The sequence below is a fragment of the Lissotriton vulgaris genome, chromosome 7 (genome assembly GCF_964263255.1).
Source record: "Lissotriton vulgaris chromosome 7, aLisVul1.2, whole genome shotgun sequence".
NCBI classification, from domain to species: domain Eukaryota; kingdom Metazoa; phylum Chordata; class Amphibia; order Caudata; family Salamandridae; genus Lissotriton; species Lissotriton vulgaris.
In genome coordinates this window covers 1,094,646,791-1,094,669,266 of record NC_141695.1, presented here as the reverse complement: position 1 = coordinate 1,094,669,266, position 22,476 = coordinate 1,094,646,791, and positions in this window count along the sequence as shown.

Genomic DNA, 22,476 nt, shown 5'->3' with positions numbered 1-22,476 from the left:
TTGCTGAGGGACAGGCCTGCGTCACAACCAACACCTCCATACCCTTCTGTTGTGCTGCAGGATGACAGTGCACCATCCTCCCCTGCGCCAACAGAGAGGGGTGAGTCCTCAGACGCTGCTGGCCATTCAGCAGGCCCCTCCCTGCCAAAAAGATCAAGGGAGCGTCCAAAGAAGAGCCTGAGAGTCTCCGGATGCAAAGCACCAGCCACACGCCAGTCACGGAGCCAGCCCTGATGGCAACCCTCTTCCCCACTGCATTGACTGTTTGGACTGTTCTTCCCCACACTGCCCTGGGAATGGCACTTATCTGTTGGACTGGGTCACCACATCCATGTGGTGTCTACTCTTGCATCTCATCTACCATGACTGTCAACTCACTGCTCTTTCACCACCTTCATGAAAATATTCCCGCACCCCTCACATGTCCACTTTGCAAATAAAATACCTGACACACCAGATTTTGTGCTGTATTGTTTTTAGTGCAATATTTACGGTTTAGAAAATGTCCATGATGTGTCCCAAATGATGTACAGTATGTTGGGCTGGATAATTTTGAAGCACCTAGGGAGACACTGGTGACTTTGTGGCATCACAGATATAACACTACACAAAACATACACACGAGTCTACAGGCATACAAGACAATATGCAGCAGGTGTCAACCAATAGAGTCCTGCATACGTCCACATTTGCAATGTCAATGCCACCTTTCCTACACACAGGTGACTCAACATGTGCCTGTCTGTACTATCCGCCAATAGCCCTTCACAACACCAACAACCACAACAGACAATGTACAAGTCGCACATCTTCACACACCTTCAAGTGAAGTAGCGGTTGATGAGCTGTTGACGTATGTCAACTCCTTCCTCCTCTCCATTGTCTTCATCACTGGACTCAGGTCCTTGGGCAGGCGGGGGCCTTGGTTCCTCTCCGTCATCCATGAGCAGGGGAATCCCCTTGTGAATGGCCATGTTGTGCATCATACTGCATGCCACTATGATCTTGCACACCTTCCCAGGCGAGTATGCCAGTGCACCTCCAGTCCTGTCAAGGCAGCGGAATCTTGACTTGAGTAGGCCAAAAGTCCGCTCAATGACACGTCGGGTTCTGCCATGGGCCTCATTGTACCTGACGTCAGCCGGGGTCCTGGGATTCCTTAGTGGGCTCAGCAGCCATGGACGACTGGGATATGCAGAGTCACCTAGGAATGACAAACCCACATTGCAATGTTCCACATGCAGAGGGCAGCAGGTCACAAACACACACCACGCCATATCACCAGGCATACTCACCCACAATCCAAGCACGATCGGGATGCAGGTTAGCCATCATCCGGGGCACCATGCTGTTCCTCATGACGTATGAATCATGGTCTGAGCCGGGGAATCTTGCAAGCACATGTGAAATGGTCATGTCCGCAAGGCACACCACCTGCACATTTATTGAGTGATATTGTTTGCGATTCTTAAAAATGTGCTCAGTGGCCTGTGGTGGCACCGGACCGACATGGGTGCAATCGATGGCACCAAAAACATGGGGGTGTGCCCAAGGGCATAGAAGTCACCCTTCACACCGGGCAATTCTGCTCCCCTGGGGAAATGTATATATTGATCCTTATATCTCATCATGGCTGCAAGAACATCCCCAAGCACCATGCTGAACATGGGTTGCGACATCCCTGCAGCGCCGGCCATGGTCTCCTGGAAGGAACCAGTTGCAAAAAAGTGGAGGACTGCCATCACTGTGTATGTGGGTGTGAATGCTGTTGGGTAGTGGCGACGAGGCTGCAGGTGGGGCTCCAATAGATCATGGTCGCTCTGTTGAGGCAGAATTTTTGGATGATTTCTATATCCTCCATGTCCCCCAGCACTGTCAGGTGACGTATGAGATTTGGTCTCCTCCTAGTTGAGATGTACATTGACACATGTCAATGACAACCATCATGAGGTGGACTCAGCACATACCGTTAGGCATGTCACACAAACCCTTAAAATTAATTGAGAGATGCGTGGCACAAAAGGTTACATGTGTTTAAATTTGAGACACACAGAGGACACACCAATCCATTTACAAGACACAGGTGCCACAAACAAAACAGAATGTAAATGTAAATGCACATTTTCTGAACTTCACATTCCACATTTGCACGCCTGATACCGTACCATCAAGAAAAGTGTGTAATATGACCATGAATGCCTCACACACATCTGCTGTACCTGTCACAACTCAATGCATCATGTGAAGCTGGCACACATCAAGAGGCCAATGATCACAGTAGATGGTAAACCTGTGTGCGTGGGCTGATATTGTAGCACAAGTATGAAACAACACCATACAGTGAGACAAGCTTTGCCAAGGTCAGCACTGACCCACGACACATCGATTTGTCACACATCATTGACAACACCTTAACACTGTCAGGCATCATCAGCCATCAAATGCATCAGTGACATTGCAGGGACAACAGACCAATGTGTGTCACACATATTATGTGACCACCTGTGCATTAATGGCATTGTGTGCACAATGATGTGCCATTATACATGTTGCTGTTGTGTACTGATGCAGAGTTCACAATGGAATTTGGCATTGCATGTGACCAAATTCGAGGTGGGTACCGCCTGTCCACGGCGGTGTGACACAAGCACCACCCCCTACACAAGTGTGGTAGACATTGGCATGGAGGCATGGGTTGCCGGCGGTTGGCATGCTGCACCACGCAAATGGGGGTTGCTACCCCCTGTCCACAGCGGTGTGTCACAATCACCATCCCCTACACAAGTGTGGTAGACATTGGCATGCTGTGCTGGTGGTGGGCATTCTGCGACACACAAATGGCGGTTGCAACCGCCTGTCCACAGCAGTGTGACACAAGCACCACCCCCTACACAAGTGTGGTATGAATTTGAATTTGAATTTGAAAGTATTTATTAAGCGCTCGTCTACCGGGCGGTTTCTTGGCACTGGGGGATGCAGACCCTGAGGGCAGAGAAGCAGGCACTAGGGCGAGAAGGCCTGTGAGAAGAGAAAAGTTTTGAGCGCCCTTCGGAACTCAGGGTAGGTTGCAGTAGATCTAATAGTGAGAGGGAGGGTGTTCCAAAAAGTGGGGGCGAGGACAGAGAACTTCATGCCCCCCGATTTGGTCTTCCTAAAACGGGGTACAGAAAGAAGAGACTGTCCCCAGTTTGGGAATTAGGGGGATTACAATTGGTCCTGAGTCTGTGTATTGCTACTGTTGTGATAGATGTTGGTACATGACACTGTGTAACTGGTCGTTTACCCTGCTTTCTCCCATACCTGCAGCTCAAGGTACACCAGCGTAAGGCCGTGTGGATGGCCATTGCTGCAAAGGTACGAGCCCTAGGTATATCCAACAGACAACGCACCCACTGCCACAAGAGGTGGGACGACATCAGCCGGCTGGCAAAGAATGTGGCTGTGATGAATTTGGGCTTCAACCGTGCACTGGACGTCTGGCACGGCGTAACTTAATACCACTGTCCGCATATGGGCAGGGACTGATCCGGAGTTGGATGCTCGTCTGAAGGAGCATGGCCAGCAAGGCAGGATGCATGTGTACAGAGCCTGTGGCAGCGGTGAACCTGTTTGGCACAATGCCTGACACTAGCACACATCCCTGCAGCCACTCACATGACACATCACAGCACCACCCCACGTGCCATGGACACTGGCCCTGTTGCTCTGCTGTGTTGGAGTCTCCCCTGTGCCATGGACACTGGCCCTGTTGCTCTGCTGTGTTGGAGTCTCCCCTTTGCCATGGACACTGGCCCTGTTGCTCTGCTGTGTTGAAGTCTCAACTGTGCCATGGACACTGGCCCTGTTGATCTATGGGTTGTACTCTCAACTGTACGTGCAAGACCTTGTGAGCACAAGGTGGTTAACCTGAGCACTCCTGTATGCTGGATGAGCAAAAAGGTAATCAACGAGTGTAATGATCCAACGTTTTATTCACTTTTTCACATTCAATTAGTAGAATATGTATTCACAAGTTGTAATCCAATTGTGACGGAAAGTGCTTACCGGGGTTCTCGTGGTTAGTAGGTACGGTAAAGGCTACAAGACGCCATCGGGTAAACGCGGTAGCGATTAGTGATTCGGCGCATGCGCTTTAAGGTGTAAGCTGAGTAGTGATCAAAAACGGACTCGTTCCCAAACCACGTACCAAGTTTAAAAATCCAAAATAGTTCTCGTTGTAATAAGTATTTCTTGGGGTCAATGCCCTCCGGTTTGGCAACTGTTTCAAGAACAAGAAAACGAATTTGACTGTTGTTGTGGTTTAGCTGAGTAAAGTGAGCGGACACGCAAGATTTAAGATTTTTATTTCTCATGTTGCTCTTACGAATTACAACGAATTATCACAGAAGCTTACCAAGTGACATCTATTGATTGTTATACATTATTGCAACCCAAATCAAAAACAAGGTCGGACAGACAACCCAGCGTGTTTGTTTCCAAATTTTCTACAAAAAGCTACTTAATCAAAAAAATCATCAAGACTCACTGGCAAATATTGCAACTAGAACCAGATTTCAACAACTTATTCAATGACATGCCCATTTTCGGTTACCAACGATCAAGAACTTACGGTCACTAATAAAACCACGTAACATCGAACCTGCAATATACAAAGGAACCATTCCTTGTCACAATTGTCAAAACTGTCATAACATCATTCCAGGGACAAATATCAACCATCCCAGTTCTGGCAAACAGATTTCACTCAAAACCAATGCAACCTGCGACACCACAAACGTGGTATATCTCTTAAAGTGTCCCTGCGGATTACCCTACGTTGGGAAAACGGAGCACAAGATAAAGACACGTTTAAATGAACATAGGAGCAACATGAGAAATAAAAATCTTAAATCTTGCGTGTCCGCTCACTTTACTCAGCTAAACCACAACAACAGTCAAATTCGTTTTCTTGTTCTTGAAACAGTTGCCAAACCGGAGGGCATTGACCCCAAGAAATACTTATTACAACGAGAACTATTTTGGATTTTTAAACTTGGTACGTGGTTTGGGAACGAGTCCGTTTTTGATCACTACTCAGCTTACACCTTAAAGCGCATGCGCCGAATCACTAATCGCTACCACGTTTACCCGATGGCGTCTTGCAGCCGTTACCGTACCTACTAACCACGAGAACCCCGGTAAGCACTTTCCGTCACGATTCGTTCCTTTGTATAATTCATTGTCCACATTGTCTTAGTGTGGACTTCACTGGTTTACACGCTCACTTGGACACCTGGTGACTTTATCGTACGGCGTTTCGTCAGTTTCTTCTGTCTTTTGGAAGCATGTTGTGGTATATTTTTACTTACGCTTTTTGACATTTGGTCACTTTTTGGTATTTGGGGTACACGCGCATTTTCAATACACAATATTCACATCACAATTCACTTAGTTTTCCTTTTCAGTAGCCTCACGCATTAAGTCGGATGAAGGACGCACCTTAACTTCTCTTATCGCTTTATTAATTTCACCCGAGTTTTGGCATCACTCATTTTTTTTCTTTTCACTCACATGTGGACATACTCTCCGGTTTTCTTCTGTTTTTATCCTTGATCTTATCAGCATGTTTATTTTCTAACACACTCGGCCCCTGACTGATGTACCTTCTATTTACTTGTTCACAGCATTTACCCCCTGACAAAGAGCCATCGGCTCGAAATGCATTGGGGATTGGATCTATGCAAATGATGCCACTTTATTGAAATTTTGGACAATTCGATGTGACAAAATATTTGCTTGAGTTATTTCTACATGAAGAGCATTTTGATCATTTGGATTACAACTTGTGAATACATATTCTACTAATTGAATGTGAAAAAGTGAATAAAACTTTGGATCATTATACTCGTTGATTACCTTTTTGCTCATCCAGCATACAGGAGTGCTCAGGTTAACCACCTTGTGCTCACAAGGTCTTGCGCGTACTGTTCACCTCCTGCCCTTTTCAGACAGTAGGGGCAGCATCCTGAACACCCTAAAAGACCTAACTTTCTTGGTACACCCCACTGAATACTTTGTTTATCCCGGAGTGCAGCGGAGTTTCACAATTTGTACTCTCAACTGTGCCATGGACACTGGCCCTGTTGCTCTGCTGTGCTGGAGTCTCCCCTGTGCCATGGACACTGGCCATGTTGCTCTGCTGTGTTGGAGTCTCAACTGTGCCATGGACAATGGCCCTGTTGCTCTGCTGTGTTGTACTCTCAACTATGCCATGGACACTGGCCCTGTTGCTCTGCCGTGTTGGAGTCTCCCCTGTGCCAGGGACACTGGCCCTGTTACTCTGCCGTGTTGGAGTTTCTCCTGTGCCATGGACACTGGCCTTCCTGTTTGTATTTTGCTCGTGCAGGATATCTTGCATTTGATCAGCATTTTGTACATTGCTCTTGTGTTCAGTTGTTCTACTGTCAGATCTGTGCAATATGTGAATAAAGACAGTTACTCCTGTTGTGTGTTTTGTCAGTGTTCTTCATGATTAAAGTTCTTTTGGTGTGTGCATTTGGTTGCCTGTGCCCCATGCTCTATGTGACACTTCAACATTGCCAAGCTCTTTGGCCGCATCACATTTTTAAACAGAGGAGACAGGGTCTTCAGTCCTTTCAGACACTGATACTTATGTTTTCTGTGTTGGCTCTTTTACCTGTCATGCAGTTCTATTTGTAGTGGTTTCCTATTGTTGGCTACAATGTTGCCATGTTAGGTTGGGGGTACACTGCCAGCACAGGGTGTGAATCTGTGCACAGGTTTGCATGCAGGCTGGGCACTGTCATTATGTATGTGTGTTATTCCTGTATATGTGCCCAGCTGTGTACGTGTATGGTCATCCTGTGTTGGCCCTTAGTCCTGGTCCTCTGGCCTACATGAGATGTGTGCTCTTGGGGGGTTTGGAGGTGTGCAGTGTGAAGGGTGTGACTTTGTAGTGGTCGTTGATGTGTGTGTGGCCGTGGATTGTGATAGCCATACATCTGTCAGCCAGGAGTTGTGTGCCTGTTGTTTGGATTGTCCTGCCCTGTGTAAATGATTGTATGCACTTGTGTGAGTTGTCTGTTGTGCACTGTGCAGTGTGTTGGTGTGTCCATGCAGTTCTGTGTGACTCCTCCTTGTTGTTTTGGTCACTTATGAGTGTGCAAAGTGTGTGACTTGCACATCAGTGTTGTGTTTGTTGGATCATCAATGTGTGTTATGTGTGTTTGTCCGGAATGTGTGACCCCGCTGCTCCTCATTGGCATTTTGTGTGAATTTCTCTTGCACTGCAGGCACATGGTGCCTTTTCTCCTCCTGTATGGCATGGTGTGTGGTGTGATGCCATCCCCTATGTGTGCCACTTGTGCTTAGCCATTGAGGGTCTGTATTCCCTCTATTTGTGTATGGTACACACCTCACATGTCTACTACTGACATGCAAGTCAGTTGATTTTGATGTCCGCTGTCCCCTTTGTTTACATGTGTATGTGCCTCCCCATCCCTTCATTTGTGAGACTGTGCCTTGTGGTGCAGTTTTTGGGCCCAGAGTGCTGTTCCACTCTGGGCATGGCCACATTGGTTTATGTTTGATGTTCTTGTGCTATTCATCAGTGTGTATTGCCCTTATGCACCTGAGCTGTGTGTGCTGCCCAGTGCTCTGGTGTAGTTGGTTGTGCTCTTGTATCCCAGAGTGGTGCATCCTGTTGTTGTTGTGTTGCATATCTGTGTGTTGGATGTGGTGTAGCTTCACTTCCTGGGTGTGCTGTTGCTTTTGTGCTGTGCTGATTTGTGGTGTGTGTGTTGAGGTTGTGTCAGTCATGTCTGTGTGTAGCTGTTGTGCTTGTTGTGCACACACTGCTTGTTGTACATACAGGGCTGTGGGTATGTGAGCTTGGCATTGCCTGATGTGCATCCCATGATGTCCTGTGCTGTTTGTTGATTTGTGCTTTCATGTACATGTGTGGTTTGTTTGATGTGGCAGGTTACTTCTGTGCAGGTGCAATTTTGTGTGATTTGTGTTATGTTGTGTGTGTTTAGTTTGTGAGTGATGATGTTGTACACTCATGTTGTGTTTGTACTCACATTGCCTTTCCACAGTGTGGTTGACAGGTTATGTCTGCTTCTGTTGAGAGGGGGTGTGTTCCTGTGGTGTTTGTGTGTAGTTTTGGTCAGGCATCTGTTCAGGCTACCCTGTGTGTGTTTTCTGTTTGTGGATACACCCAGGGTGTGTTTATGTGCTGGGAAGTGTTGTCAGCCTTGAGTATGTGTGGCACTGGTGTTGTGCGTTCCTTGTCAGCCACTCATGCAGTGGCTGTATCCCTGGTTGTCTGTTGTGTGGTGCCGGGTGTGTATTGTGCTTGCTTGTTGCTGTGCTTGTTGGTGTGCATGGGGGTTCACAGGATGGGCACCTGGCCTGTGACTTGCTGGTGTGTGTTGATGTGTGGTTAAGGGTGATGTGTCCCTGTGGTCTCTGTGCCCTGCCCATGTCTTGTAGTGGCCCTGCCTTCTGCATTGTGCGCATGTGTTGACCGCTGCGGTGACGTGACCGGGAGCGGGATGTTGCTGCTAGTTCGAGGTCGATGTGTGTTCCTGATGCGGAATGGGGACATGTTGACAGGTGGGTGATGTAGGGGTGCCCTTGTGGATGTGTTGTGACCCCCAGCAGGGTGTCTGTGGTGGACTTGGACCCTGTTTCAGCCCGTGTGTTGTGTGCTGTATTTGTGTATTTGTGTACCTGCGGCGTCGTCCACGGCGACCCAGTTGATGGTAGTGCAGTAGCAGGTACATGACCGGATGCTTATGTAGGGCTGGGTCCATGGCGTTCATGACCGGGTGGTGACGACAGGCTCTGTGCTATGGCACTCCGCTATCGAGTTTCCGCCGTCTCTGGTTGGGCGGTGTCTCCGCTGCGGTGCGCCTGCCTGTTTCAGCCATCCTAATTTGTGGAGCGGGGCAGACGTCATTCCGCATGGCGGTCAGTCTCCATTGGCTCCCACCGCCGCAGTAGCGGGCACACTTTGATGGCGGTGCGCGTCGTTCCGCGGCGGAAGGGAAATTACCTATGTTTTGCTGTACTAATATGGCGGACGTGAGTTCCGCTGCTCGCGAGCAAAAAAGGCATTTTTACGCCCTGCCAGCACCACAGTGGTGCCACCGCCCACCATCCTAATGGACCCCTTAGTTTGAGATTGTGGTGTCAGGAAACTTATGGGCTGAATGTAAGGTTACTGTGCCGTGGCTTCGGCCTGAACCAGAATGCAATTTTAGAACTGGAGCACCAGCAGGTACTAAATCATCTGACGACTAAAAATTTCCCCTAAAGGTTTTGATTGGTTGTAGACTGACAGGCCAACTCAAGAGTTGAAGGAATCAGAACATGCTTTTTATGAGAGATTAGTATAGGGTTTCAAACAGTATAGTGGATCAGACATTATTGTATTGCAGAAAAGGATGTGGGACATATCATTTACAGGTTTGTGTTTGGTTTGAAACCTGAGATTTCCAACATGATTCAACGATAATTGCTTTACTGGCTAAGTAAGTCAGTGGACGAAAGTTTGCGTCATGAAAAATACTGTTGTGCGGAGATTGAGATGAGGTATAAGAAGCTTAATGATAAATGAATGATTGCCCAGATAAAAGCAATGCAGAAAGGTCAAAATCAGATGTGTTATGATAACTCAATGTAGGGAGGTCATAATCAAGCTTAGATGATACAAGATGTTAATGGTTTTCAACAGCAACATGTTAGATCTCAAGCTAGGAGACCTGGTAATCCTGTAGATCCTACAACTGATATTGATGTGTCTGTTTTGAAGTAAATGAATCCATGTCATGTGGTGAGCTGAGAATGTAGACATTGGAAGCCCGAGTGTAAGTCTGTTATGTGGAGAGGTGTGGCTCACTGGTTAGAGGCGGCAGACCTGTAAGCAGTGAACGGCCTGGGACCAGGGTTCAATTCCCGACGCAGCAGGGTCGTGGACCAGGGGTCAACGGACTCGATAATTCTCGCCTCAGTGCCTACTCTAACCACGGAACACACTCGGTAACTCTGGGCATTAAGCTTGCCTCATCTCTACAACGGCACCCCACAGACGCCGGGGAAGCCTGGTTTCACCCTGGAGATACCCAGAAAGGGACCATCTCACAGGGGAAAACCAGGACGGGTTCCCCAGCAGTCTACAGCGCCAGGACACTCGGGTAGAGTAACAGTGCGCTTTACAAGAATCCCACATTTACCTTTTACATTATGAATAATGCAGGGAATCAGATGCAGAATGTAGAATATGCACAGTCTCAAAGTAATAACATGGGGCAGGCTCAGAAGATGCAAGGACATAGAATGCATAATTCTAATATGTCACAGCAAATGAAAATGCCCCAAGCCCCAATGCCACAGCAGAATATTCTGGTGCAAAGACATAATTCAAATCAAAATTAGATGAATAGAAATAATTTTTAGAATCAGGATACAGCACAGCAGTTTGTGATCCCATTAAATGTCAGTGACCAGGACCCATCAGCATGAAAGTGCCCAAAGGGGAGGAGGACTGTGTGATTGGCACAGCCTCAGAAGTAGACCAGAGTGGTCCCTATGTGGATGTGAATCATGTCTCATTCCTTGCTGACACTAGTGCTACCCTCTCTACTGCAAGAACAGCAGAGGTTCCAAACCTACCCCTCTTTGGAAAAAGTATCCTAGTTGTGGGAGTTACAAAAAGTTATTTACCCTAGTTTCAGAACCAGTTACAGTTAAAATAGGAACATTTGAGGATCAGCATTGATTTGTGGTGTGTGTCACAAGTCCAGTGAATCTGCTTGGACATGATCTACTATGCAAGATCAATTGTTCAAATTATTGCGCACCCAGAGGAGTCAAATTCCACACAAATGATTAGAATGTTGTCTCAAAACTTTGCAAAGGGATGTAGGGATGTATACTCCACTGACGAGTCAGGATTTGCCTAAGGAATTGAGAGATTCAGTGTTACCTGAAGGTTAGGAGACCGGACTAATTAAAGATGTCCAGGCAGTCCAAATTACAATTAAACCAATTTCCAAGAATACCACAATACAATATGTCTCCTTGTACTATTGGTGGAATTACTCCTGTGATCGACTCAATGATTGAGCAAGGGATCCTGAAGGAGAATAGGGGAAGTCTGTGTAACACACCTGTTATGGACTTGCAGAATTCGAATGGCAAGTATGGATGTTGTCCTGTGGTACAGGATACAGCTATGATTTTATTTCAAATTACATCTGAGGCCAAATGGTTTTCAGTTATTGACTTGTTCCTGGCCTTCTTTTCAATCCAATTGCACGAAGACAGACAATGTTTATTTGCTTTCTGTTTCAGCAGCCGTGTTTTGGCATGGTGCTGAGTTCCATGGGGTATACAGAAAGCCCCACAATTTTTAATCAGATATTCAAAAAGAATCTCGAGTCTCTGGTAATGCCCAAGAATTCAGTATTAGTCCAGTACATTGACGACCTATTGGTGGTGTCAACTACAAGAAAGCTTGCAAAATTGACACTATTGCTTTGTTGAACCATCTGGCAGAAAATGGACATAAATGTTCCCCTGACCAAGATACAGTTTTAGAAAACTGAAGTCCTGTACTTGGGAGATCACATTGAGAAAGGAGCGAGGCAAGAGTCACAGGAAAAAATCTCAGCAATTCTTAACAAAAATCCTCCATCTCCCTAAAAAAATGTTCACGTGAATTCAGGAATGGTAGACTATTTCAGGCAGTGGTTCAAAATTTTTCTTTGACAGCAAAACCTCTCCAAAGGTTGACACACAAAGACGTGTCAGATCCGGTACCCTGGGATGACAATTGCATGACCACCTTCATAGAGCTGCAAGAATGCCTTTGCAGGGCACCAGCTTTGGAAATGTCTTGTGTAGTTTTGCAGTGGAAAGGAAGTTTGCGCTCTTTCAGTGTCCACACAAATGCATGGAATCAACCACCGGCCTATTGCCTACTTTTTGGTGACACTTGACCATGTTGCAGCTGTCTTGTCTGGATGTTTGAAATTGGTTGCATTTACATGTGTGGGTCTTGAGCAATGTGAAAGCATTGTCATAGGTCAACCACTGTCCGTATTTGTGCCCCATTCAGTCGAGATACTGTTGGCTAATACTCGAACACAATATCTGACCAACAGGTGTTTGACTCAGGAGGATGAACAAATCTTGGTGAGTGCAGAGAATGTGACTCTCAAGAGATGTACAGTGTTGAACCCAGCTACTTTTATGCTATTGGCTGGTAAATGAGAAAGCCCAGGAGTAAAGGAAGAGGAGGGGGACTTGGGGTAATATACAAAGATAATTGGAACCTCAGCCACCTGCAGGTTGAGGAGGTGGCAGGAATTGAACTAATTGGATTTTCAGCTCATGAGCCTAATGGTACCCTTTTTTCAGGTTTATTATGCTATAGGCCCCCAGGTTCAGACACTCAATATCAGGAGTTATTGGATACCATTACCAACCTGACCTATCCCACTCCAGAGTACTGATTCTGGGAAATTTCAATCTCTGGGATAATGGATGTTTGGGTAATCATTTGAGAGACCTTACCCAATTGTGCGATGGTCTCAATTTGAAACAATTAGTGCAATCTCCTACTCATCAGGGGGGTCATATTCTTGACCTCATATTTGCAAATCATGTTGAAACAAGAGTGATAGAGGTTCTAACATTGGCCCGATTGTTGTGGAGGGTAGGTGGGGCGGCCAATCACGATCTCTGGATGCTGGGAGGGGGGAGTTTGAGGTCAGCACACCAGGCATTTAAAGCGATGCACTACAGGACGCCCAGCGGACGAGCGCAGCGGGCGCGCCTAAGGCAAGCCCGTCTGCTCCCGTCCGCGCCTATATCGCACCCAGTGCCAGGCAGACTGCAGGAGGATCGATAATAGGGCGTACTTGCTGGTCCAGGGCACAATTACTGGCCATGAGGCCTCAGACCGGCAGCTGTGGCGCAAAGTGCAATCCATCTCAGCCACGCGCCGACCCCTTTGTTTGCAATGATTGTGGCTTCCCTCTGGAAGCTACTACTAGCCCTATTAAACACGGACATAAGCTTTCAACTTGTGAGCCGCCCAGGCAGTTTAAGGCGTGTCTAGTCAACTGCCGCTCTCTACCACGCCATGCAGGCGATATATGGCTTTCCATCAACTCTCATGCATGGGATCTAATGTTTCTTACTGAAACCTGGGTCAAAAATGCCTCTAACCCAGATACAGCATTAGCTACCCCCCCCCGACTACCGTTTCTCTGGAATTAACCGCTCAGGGACTAAAGTGGGAGGAGGGGTTGCCATTATCTTTAGATTTCAATGGGAAATAACATCTAGGAAACTATCCAACTCTGGTCCTATAGAGGCAATGCACTTCAGCATCACGGACTCTGCCCAGTTGGTCTTAGCAGGCGTTCTTATCTACAATCCACCTGGCACTCATCCTTCTCATCTCATTGAGTTGCTGGCCACTCTAGCGGACCTTTCCCTCAAACACCCACACCTTACCATCTTAGGTGATCTTAATTTACATGTGGATGACCCTACCTGTCCAAAAGCGAGGTTCCTTGTAGAAACTTTAGCGGGTATAAACTTGGACCTGAGAGTGCATGGTTCCACTCTCTCTGCTGGCCACACCTTAGACCTGATTTTCTCAAACCTTCCCACACATTGAACTTTGAACCCCAGTCCGCTGGCCTGGTCTGACCATTTTCTCATCCCATGCACTTTTTCAATCCCTTCCCTAGTAACTAGGCACAATGTTAAACCAGATTTAGGTAGAAAATGGCACAAAGTCATGCTTGAGGCCCTTGAGCCAGCATTATCTAATGTGGAGTGGCTCTTAACCAATAATATAGATGCAGATGTGGACACATTTAATTCCACTCTGGACATAGGGCAGATGTAGGTAAGTATATTTTACCGATTCATAAATACCGAATTTTACCGATTCGGTATCTACATTGAAGCCCATAGGAATCAATGGGCATTACCGAATCGGTATTTACCGATTCGGTAAATACCGAATTTTGCAAGGGTGCAGGGGTTGTCACTTTGACACCCTCTAGCACCCCGATTTAAGGCATGTGTGACATGTGGCACACAGACATGCCCTAAGGGCATTTCCGTCTGTCACATGCCATGGGTGTGCATGCACACACGTGCATGCACACCTGGAATCGGTATTTTACCACCCAATTGGATTGGGTGGTAAAATACTGATTCGGTAAGGCCTGTGGGACTCAGAAGAGTCCCACCTACATTTCAAATTACCGAATCGGTAAAAATACCGATTCGGTATTTTACTGATTCGGTAAATTTACCGATTCGGTAAGTTTACCGAATCGGTAAAATAGCCCACCTACATTTAGAATAGCCATTTACCGGTCGGTAACGGCCGAATCGGCCGTTACCGGTCGGTAAATGTCTATCTACATCTGGCCCATAATCATTAATCTGGTCGCCCCTCTTCAACCCCTTAAATCGACCAGATTGAAACCCTCCGCCCCTTGGTTCACATCGGAACTCCGAGTGGAGAAAAGTTTATGTAAAAGACTTGAACGACAATGGCGACGGACATATGATCCGATGGAAAAACATCTTTATAAAATAGCGCTGAAGAGATTCCATAAGTTAAAACAAACCACCATGAAAGAGTATTTTGCTAATAAAATCAATTTGGCTGACAACTCGGCCAAAACTCTCTTTCAAATTGTGAAAGACTTCACTAAGCCTGCAGCACTATCCAGCTCCTCCTTACCTAGCCAAGAACTGTGTGATGATCTATCCCACTTTTTCCATCATAAAATTGTGGATATTTTCACTTCATTTTTACCTCCCAAAAGGCATATTGAGGCCGTGCCTACTCTTTCCCCGCCTGTGACCAGTACCACCTCATTTGTTGCATGTGACCCTATTGCTAAAGATTCAGTCTTACCTACAATGAAAAACTGCAAATCTGGCTCCCCCCTCGATCCTGTTCCTGCTCTTATTTTCACGCAGTTATGTCCACTTATCACTTCCCCTCTTGTTTCCATCTGGAATACTTCTCTTTCATCTGGTATATTCCCTTCAGTGTGGAAACAAGCTATGCTTCTTCCCATACTGAAGAAAGTGGATGCTGACCCATCCGTACTCAGCAATTACCGCCCCATCTCCCTCCTACCCAAGCCCGCCAAGATTTTGGAAAAGGTGGTACAGGAGCAGTTGGCCGTATACCTGGAATCTAACTCCCTTTTGCATGATTCTCAATCCGGATTTAGAGCCGGGTATAGTACCGAGACGGCTCTTCTGGAAGTATCAGAGACCATAAGAGCAAGCGTGGACAGAGACGAGGTGGCCATGTTTGTCCTCCTCGATCTGTCCGCGGCATTTGACACCGTGACCCACTCTATTCTATTGAAAAGATTATATGATCTAGGTATTCAGGGCATTCCTCTGGCATGGATAAAATCTTTTTTAACCGGCAGAACGCAACAGGTATGGTGCCGACCCTTCCTGTCAAAAAATAAGATGCCCCTTGAGTGTGGTGTCCCACAGGGCTCGGCACTCAGCCCTCTGTTTTTTAATGTCTACATGTCACCATTGGCAAATGCTGATTAGAGCTGTGGTGTCAGAGTGGTCTCTTACGCTGATGATACTCAGCTTATTCTTTCTTTTAGAGACCACTCTGACAAGGGGCTCGACAATTTTAAATCTTGTCTTACCAAAATAGTGGATTGGATGACATCTAATACATTAAAACTGAATACTGATAAGACTGAGGTGCTGTTTTTTTAATTTAAAAATACCCCTGCTGACGTCTGTATGGTGGCCGACCGAGCTTAATCCACCACCTATACCCGCCCATTCTGCCCGGAACCTCGGGTTCCATTTTGATAATGAATTGTCATGCAAAACCCAAATTCAAAAGGTCACATCCGCCTGTTTCGGCAAACTAAAAATGATTAAAAAAAGTCCCCATATCTTTCTAATGACTCAATGAGGACGGTTGTGCACGCCCTCATCACCTCACATTTGGATTATGCCAATAGTTTGTATATAGGGGCTCCTGCATACCTATGCCATCGACTGCAAGTCATCCAAAATGCGGCGGCAAGACTGATTTGTCATGTCCCCTATCGGCATTCCATCTCCCCCTACCTGAAGAATTTACATTGGCTCTAAATCATCTACCACATACAGTTCAAAACCTTGGTCCTAGCCTTCAGAGCGCTCAATGGTCTCGGGCCACGCTATCTCAGAGATAGACTGAAGCAGGTCCACTCTGTCCGTTCTCCAAGATCCAACCACCTCCGTCTCATACGACCTCCCCGTTTTCATTGTCCGAGAAGAGGTGGTAGAGCTTTTGCGGTAGTCACCGCCAAGCTGTGTAATTCTCTGCCGCTTGACCTCAGACTGACCAAATTGGAATGTCTGTTCAGATCCAAGTTAAAAACATACCTGTTCTCACGCTGCTAGTTGTCTAAATTCTGATGTTTCTGTCCTCAGCGCTGGGACACCCCCGGTGGGGGTAGCCGTGCGCTCTATCAAATTCCATAAATAAAAAATAAAAAAATAATAATCACGCACTCATACTTTTTCACACTGTGGTCTCTAGATCCAGTATGAATTCTAGCCAGTTGTCAACATGTCGTAAGGACAGAGATTGGACTAAATTAAAACAAAACAAGATAACCCAGATATTTTATAAGGTGAATCTTTTTGATCCCTCTGCCTCAGTAGAGGATAATTACCAATGATATCAGGAGTCTATAATTGAGACGCTAGACTTTCTAGCACCAGAGAAACAACGTAAATGTAAGAAGAGACCCTCAGCTCCATGGTACAGTGAGGATTTGAGACTGCTACATTTAAAATGTAGGAGGGCCAAAAGGATCTGGAGGAAGATCTATTCCAACATAGATAAAAACCATTTTAAAATCAGTAAAGCCGGAATATAAAAGAGCTATTGCTAATGCCAAAGCAGAGTTTTATGCTGCATCTATCTTACAAGCTCCAAACAGCACGAAGGCTCTCTTTAACATTGTCAAGAATCCCTCTAATCCAAACTGTATGAGTAATAAGGTGATTGCACACCAACTATTGACCTCCAATGTGTTACACTTAAATTTCCATCGAATTTCAGGGTGACTTTTATTCATGTATATTCTCGTCCGGTTAGCTTAGGGAAAGCATCTACAACACTGGCTCTGCTAGATACTTTTATTTCCACTGTTCTTAGTAAAAACCAATTGATTATTGCTGGCGATTTTAATTGCCAATACGAGCCCCTGTCCGCCATTGAAAATTTGATTAATACAGAAGAAGACGAGCAATTGTCAATTCCTGAGCTCCATATCACTCCAATTAAGGCCTGGTCACCACTGGCTGTTCAACTGAATGCGATAACTATGGCCCACTCTATGAGAGCTTGCAATGGTTGTGCCTAGTCCGATCGCAAGGGAAAGGCAACGTTTAATCGCATTGGCCAAACATCCCGAATAGATTACATTTTGGTCGAGGCAAGGTCATGGCCTATAGTCATCGATTTTGAGATCTCACAAAGACACGACAGTGACCATAATGCTCTGGTTCTAAATTTGAGACTACCAGATACTGGTGTCTCTGATGGGAGTAGACCAAGACAGAATAGTGAATTTAAACTCTCAAACGACAGGAGAAGGCTTAAATGGCCCGTGGTGAAACAATCATTAGAGAAAATTAGTGCCTTATATTTAGTGGTCTGAAAGACCTTTATGGAGATTTTTGGCTGTTTTGAGTCTGGACAAGAAGAGGTGATAAATAAAATTGTTAAATTGCATTTGGGGCTGGTGACAGCATTGGCTGACTTACTTAATCCGGTAGCGACTAGCCACAGGACAAAACAGAAGATTCAGTCATGGTTTAACGATGATTGTAAAATGGCGAAGTCCCTTTTGATTGAGTCAATTAAAGCCCCATCTAGGAGTTTAGTCAAATTGAGGAGGCAGGAATATAAGCAGGCCATTGCTGAGGCTAAGCAGCAGTGAGAAAACAGCAGATGGGATAGTATAAAAAGTTCCCTGGGCAATAGGAACATGCAGGAGTTTTGGGCAGTTGTTAGAATGGGTAGTACTTATGGATACCTTGCAGATGAGCCAAGTGTAGCCCCCGAGAGATGGATGGAACACTTTGAGGCACTATACTCGATGGAAGCAGGCTCCTGTTTGAGCCAGGGAATCCCTCAGAATACCCATATGGTCCCACATGATAAATCAGAAGGTGACCCCGCACTTGCTATCTCTAATCCAGCCCTAGACATAAAGATTACACTGCTTGAGGTGGAGGGTGCGATTAGAAGGCTCCCATCAGGAAAAGCCCCTGGCATTGATAAAATTCCTGGGGATTTCTACAAAGACCAGCCCAAGATTTGGACTGCATATTTCCCTGTGGTGTTTAATGCTATACTACAGGGCTGCCCTATACCTGAAACCTGGTTGGGGGCGGAAATTGTGTCAGTATTTAAAGGGATGTCCATTAACTCCTTGGATGCTCATGACGAGCTGAGCTCATCATGAGCCACGGCGCTCCGGTGTTCATGACGAGCTAAGCTCGTCATGGCCCGTGGAACGCTCAGGTGCGGGGAGAATTCCCCCGCTGTGCTGAGCGTTCCACGGGAGGCAATACACCTGTGACGAGCTGAGCTCGTCATGAGCACAGGAGCGCCGTAGCTCATGACGAGTTCAGCTCGTCATGAGCATGGGGCGCTGTGCGCGCCCCCCTCCCCCCAGTATAGCGGGGGATTAACCCCCGCAGCGAAGGGGTTAATCCCTGCAAACTATCGCCCGATCAGCTTGATCGATGTGAGTCAAAAACTGTTTGCACTGATTATTCTTGATCGCCTCCAGACTTGGATGGAGGAGTTGGATATATTGACCCCCTATCAAGCCGGATTTAGGGAAAAGACATCGACCGTTGACCAACTTTTAAGGTTACAACTGCTAGATTGGAAAACGGTAAAAGTAGAGGGTGGCAGCCTCTACTTAATTTTCATTGACCTTAAGACGGCATTCGACCTGGTACCCCGGGAACATTTGTGGGAAGTCTTGGCGGATATGGGGATTCCAGCTTACCTCCTTAATATCCTTAAGAGACTCCAGGTTAACAACTTTGCGCAGGTCAAACGTGGCAAAAGGGGTGCCCTGACTCCTAGGTTTGTTGTTAACAGAGGAGTGAGGCAGGGATGCATTTTGGCGCCCACCCTTTTTTGTCTCTCTGTTAATGCCTTAATCGCTCACCTCAAAGGGGTTAAGGATATTGATGCACCCAAGTTACGTGGTGAGCAGGTAGTGGCACTTATGTTTGCCGACGACACCCTCCTGCTGTCTAAATCCCCGATGGGAATACAGCGGGCACTAGATAACTTTGCCATCTTCTGCCAAAAGAGGGGATTGTAGATTAACATCTCTAAAACAAAGTACATGATCTGCAATCCACCAAAGATCACCCGCTCCAATCCCTCTCTAAATGGCACTGCTTTATATAGGGTCACTGTATTCGAGTATCTGGGTATTACCCTTAGCGACACTATGGAGTGGGGACCTCAGATAATAAAGGCCAAACTTAGGTTGGTGCAGTTGACAGGGGGGGTTCTTCAACTGCACCGGGAATCGACAAGTAAACCTGTTGCTCCAGTCTTGGAGATTTATAAAGCACAAGCCCGGGAAGCAATCTTGTAGGGGGCAGAACTGTGGGGGCACTCCCGAACTGAAGATGTTCTCCAAGTGGAAAATTGTTTTCTAAGATCTTTATTGTCGCTCCCAGTGAGTACTCCACTCAGTCCCCTAAGAATGGACCTAGATATCATACCCATAGATGGGGTAATTGGTCTCCGCACTCTAGCCTACTGGCGTAGACTATGGGTAACCCCTGAACTGAGGTACTTTAAGGAAGTAGTAAACAAACTTATGAGACTCCCTGAGACAGAAAAAATCCAATGGTTCGCTCATATAAGAAAGGAGAGTAAGAGGCTGGGTCTTTCAGATCTCTGGACTAGGCCTGAGGTAGCATGCCTGAAGGTGTCCCGTGCTACTTGGTGAGACTCCATCGTAATAAACAACTGGATGATGTTGTTGCCAGCTCTGCGCTGGAATCCCTAACCCTAGAATTTTTAAGACATAAAGATGAGTACAAATTTGAGCCCTTTTTGGAAAAGATCATTCCTAGCCAATCAAGGAAACTCTATGTCCAATTTAGGCATGGAACATTACCCTTAAGGGCTTTTTCGCATAAATGGACTGATAACATCCGACTGGAGTGCCCAGAGTGTGGGGCACAGGAGGAGTCTGTGCCCCAGGTCCTTTTTTTCTGTCCATCCTATAAAAATCTTAGACAGCGGTGACTTACCCAATTGTGCAGAAATTTTGGGCTCAATCAGTACCATCAGGCACTCAAGATTCTAAAATGTGACACCTCCCAACCAGTTGTATTTCCTGTTTCTTACTATTTGTATGCCATGTGGCGGAGACGCTGGTCACTCATTAAGAACCAATCGTGTGGTCAATTATCTGTTTAACTTCATTGGCCGTGTGGTATCTATGTTCTGATTTTACCTTATTTTTAACTTGTATATATTTTTATACACCTTTGTAGCTCACTTTTATCTTTTTAATCTGTGAGAAATGTAATGTGTGTATCTTTTGCAACTAATGGATTTATTCCTATTTGTCATGATGCTTTTTAATGAGTGTATTGGGTATTTTGCATCTTTTATGGTCCATGACTGAAATAAAGATTATTTGAAGTGAAAAAGTAATCATTTGAGAGACCTTATCCAATTGTGCGATAGTCTCAATTTGAAACAATTAGTGCAATCTCCTACTCATCAGGGGGGGGGTCATATTCTTGACCTCATATTTGCTAATCATGTTGAAACAAGAGTGATAGAGGTTCTACCACAACATTAAACAGATCACACACTCATATTTTTTCACACTGTGGTCTCTAGATCCAGTATGAATTCTAGCCAATTGTCAAAGGTCGTAAGGACAGAGATTGGACTAAATTAATACAAAACAATATAACCCATATATTTTATAAGGTGAATCTTTTTGATCCCTCTGCCTCAGTAGAGGATAATTGCCAATGATATCAGGAGTCTATAATTGAGACGCTAGGCTTTCTAGCACCAGAGAAACAACGTACATGTAAGAAGAGACCCTCAGCTCCATGGTACAGTGAGGACTGATACATTTAAAATGTAGCAGGCCGGAAGGATGTGGAGGAAAATCTATTCAGACACAGATAAAACCATTTTAAAATCTGTACAGGCGGAATATAAAAGAGCTATTGCTAAGGCCAAAGCAATTTTTTATGCTGCCTCTATCTTACAAGCTCCAAAGAAGCACGAAGGCTCGCTTTAACATTGTCAAGAATCTCCCTAATCCAAACTGTATGAGTAATAAGGTGATTGCCTCGCAGAAGCTCTGTGACGAGATAGCTGTATATTTTGAAGAGAAAATTGCCACAATCATAGGTAACCTTCAAAATTCGACATATAATAACATGGAGACCAAACTCCCTGAGCCTAAGGAAGAGCCGGGGGATAAACCTTCCCTTAATACATTTAATTAATTGACAGAGGAAGTCTTCCTTAGTCTGGTACATAAGGTTTCTTCTGGTTCCCCCCTAGACCCATTTCCTCCAAGATTATGGAAGGAAGTGGGGCAAGAAACTCTACCATGGCTACATCAGGTATGTAATCAATCATTGGAGGTTGGTTTAGTGCCTGTTGCATGGAAGCAGGCAATAGTTAACCCTCTACTTAACTACAGGCCAATATCTCTTTTACCCTACCCAGTAAAGGTCCTGGAAAAATTGGTAAGCAGGGCTCTTTCAGATTTTCTTGAGGATAATTCTTTGCTGGACGAGGACCAATTTGGCTTTCGTGCAAGACATGGCACGGAGACAGCATTAACAACTGTTATGGATAGTCTTCGAAGGCGTGCTGACAATGGAGAGTCCACCATTTTGATATTACTGGGTATGTCAGCCGCCTTCAATATGGTGAACCATTGTATCCTGCTGGATAGGCTAACAGAAATTGGGGTGAATGGAAGGGCTTTTCAATGGATACAATCAAACTTGTCTAACAGACAACAGACAGTATCCCTAACACCATTTACATCCAAAAAATACCCAGTTTTTCATGGAGTGCCGCAGGGCTCGTCTATCAGCCCCATTCTTTTTAATATATACCTGCGTCCTCTATTCCCCCTGATTAAAGCGTTTGGGAATGAGTTGGTTAACTACGCCAATGACACCCAATTGGTGTATTCCTTGGAGGGGAAGCAAGCGGTGTCGATGAATACACCTCAGGATTGTATGCGCCACACTTCTTATTGGCTTAGGAATAGTTACCCCCAATTTAACGGAGGTAAAACAGAAGTCATGTTCTGCCCTAGCAGTACCTTACCTCGTCAACTACCACTGGAG